Source organism: Zingiber officinale, chromosome 8A (genome assembly GCF_018446385.1).
Source record: "Zingiber officinale cultivar Zhangliang chromosome 8A, Zo_v1.1, whole genome shotgun sequence".
In the NCBI taxonomy this organism is placed as follows: Eukaryota; Viridiplantae; Streptophyta; class Magnoliopsida; order Zingiberales; family Zingiberaceae; genus Zingiber; species Zingiber officinale.
The window spans coordinates 94,205,812-94,208,649 of NC_056000.1; the positions used below are offsets into that span (position 1 = coordinate 94,205,812).

The 2,838-nt window shown below is 37.7% G+C and overlaps 1 pseudogene; it reads left to right on the forward strand.

Moving 5' to 3' along the window:
- Positions 1 to 242: 242 nt before the first annotated feature.
- On the forward strand, positions 243 to 982 carry LOC122012130 (annotated as a pseudogene).
- Positions 983 to 2,838: the final 1,856 nt, after the last annotated feature.

Sequence of the window (2,838 nt, forward strand, 5' to 3'; positions counted from 1 at the left end):
TACACTATTTCGGAAACCTAAGGACTCGACCGTATGGATATGTAAAATACAGGATTTCCAATCCTAGTAGGAAAAGGAGAGAAACGGATACTCAATTTAAAGTGAGTAAACAGAATTCCATACTCGATCTCATAGATACATATAGAATTCTGTGGAAAGTCGTATTCGATGAAAGTCATATGTACGGCTTGGAGGGAGATCTTTCATATCTTTCGAGATCCACCCTACAATATGGTGTCAAAAAGCCAAAATAAGTAATTCGTTTTTAGCCCTTATAAAAAGAAAACTGATTCTTGAACCTCTTTCATGCCCATGTCACGTCGAGGTACTGCAGAAGAAAAAACTGCAAAATCTGATCCAATTTATCGTAATCGATTAGTTAACATGTTGGTTAACCGTATTCTGAAACATGGAAAAAAATCATTGGCTTATCAAATTTTCTATCGAGCCATGAAAAAGATTCAACAAAAGACAGAAACAAATCCACTATCTGTTTTATGTCAAGCAATATGTAGAGTAACTCCCGGTATAGCAATAAAAGCAAGACGTGTAGGCGGATTGACTCATCAAGTTCCTATTGAAATAGGATCTATACAAGGAAAAGCACTTGCCATTCGTTGGTTATTAGGGGCATCCCGAAAACGTCCGGGTTAAAATATGGCTTTCAAATTAAGTTCCGAATTAGTAGATGCTGCCAAAGGGAGTGGCGATGCCATACGCAAAAAGGAGGAGACACATAGAATGGCAGAGGCAAATAGAGCTTTTGCACATTTTCATTAATCCACGAGCAGGATCTTTATAGACACATGGATCCATACATCTAGATCGGAAAAGAATCAATAGAAAAAGAATCGGACGATATCTTTCTCGAAACAAACCAAAAGGAAAAGAAAGATGAAACATAAATCATGATCAACTAAGCCCTCTCGGGGGCTTGCTTAAGAATAAGAAAGAGGAATCTTATGGAAATATCATGGAATAAGGTTTGTGTTAGCTAGAGCCCAAGAGTTGATCATTTGATGATTGTATTATGGACTTGTTGTATCATATTCTATATAAATAAAGGCATTTGGTTTTTGGTTATTATACTTACTTGTATTGGTGCCAAATAAACTAAGTATAATAACGTCCTTGAGTAGAAGGTTGTTACCTATATCAATCGATTGGTTGAATCGATAGTGAGATGATATAGGGAACACTACTCTTAATCATTCCTAGTCGAGTATTAACATTCAGGGACGATGTTAATGCAATAAGACTAGCATGTAGGTCAACTCGATGACTTGATCTCACAAGTCATGGATATAGAGATATCAAGTTGACACATGGGTATGCATTAGAGAATGTATACTGAATGACCCGCCATGAGAAAGTATCATGGATCGTTGTATGAGTGTCATATACTTTCTCATGTGGCTATTAGTATGACTACTAGTCCTTAGACCTGAAGTCACCATGGTTCCCTACATAAGGAGTTATGTGCTTTGGTTTCGTCAAACGTCACCCGTAACTAGGTGGACTATAAAGGCGATTACTGGGTATGTAACGAATTATGCAGAGGGATGTGAGTGATGTAGATGAGATCTATCCCTCCTATATGACGGGAGAGACATCAGTATTCTTGATAGAGTGAGACCACGAAGTGAATGACCATGCCTAAATGAGTCAATATGAGATATTGAGCTCATTTGTTTTAGTGAGTCTACTTGGAGTTCAAGATTTAGATTGATCAGAGGATGACACGGTCTATGCCTCACATTGATCAATCTAGATGTCTAGGATAGAAGGACACTTGTCATATATTGTGAGGAGTCACAATTAGTAGTCACATGGTGATGTTGGATCTCAACATTCTTGTAACTTGGGTAGTAATGATGTATTGCTAGATACCGCTTATTACTTATGGTCCTAAATGGGTTTAGGGGCATTGCCAACGTTACAAGAACCTATTGGGTCACACACAAAGAACAAGTGGATGGAGATTAGGTTCATATGATGAACCAAGAGGATTAGATTCATGTGATGAATCAAATTGGATTAAGAGTAATCCTAATTGGGCTAATTGAGTTTGACTCAAGTTGATTCATGTGTTCAATGAGTCTAATTTAGATTATGACTCATTGAATCAATTTAATTAAATGAATTAGATTCATTATATTAAATTGGCTTGAATTAAATGGTTGGATTAGATCAACCATGAGAGAGATTAAGTCAAGTTTGACTTGACTTGAGAGGAAGAGGAAGAGTCAAGTTTGACTTGACTATTTGCCACATCATTAGTGATTTGGCATTAGGAGGACTAATGATGATGTGCCACATCATCAAAGTGTGCCACCTCATGGGGGTTACAAATCTATTCTCTTTAATGGCCACATTTAATGAGAATGGGGGTTACCGTTTTGGTTTTGAATGAGAATGAATTTTTCATCACTCACATTCACATCATCTTCTTCCTCAAGCTCTCTTTTTGCTCCTTCTCTTCTCTTAGTCGTGGGTTTCAAGCAAGGGAGAAGAAAGGAGAGTGAGTCTAATCCAAGAAGTAAGGTTAGTGAAAGTCACATAGAGATTTTTTAGAGGAGTGTGTTCTCTTCTTTTCTTTTCTTCATCTTCCAATCCTATCCGAGAGCATCAAGAAGTGCTAGCACACTTGTGGTGTTCTCTTCTCCATCCTTGAGTGTTAGAGAACACATCTTGTTCATGTGGATACTTCTAGAGGATTGTCTACGTTGACAATCTTGAGATCTGGCGTAACTTGGACTTGTGGGATTGCGAAGGGCTTCGCTTCAAAGGTATAACCTTTTTCCCTTGTAGATCTAAGTGTAGATCTAGGTAAACTCG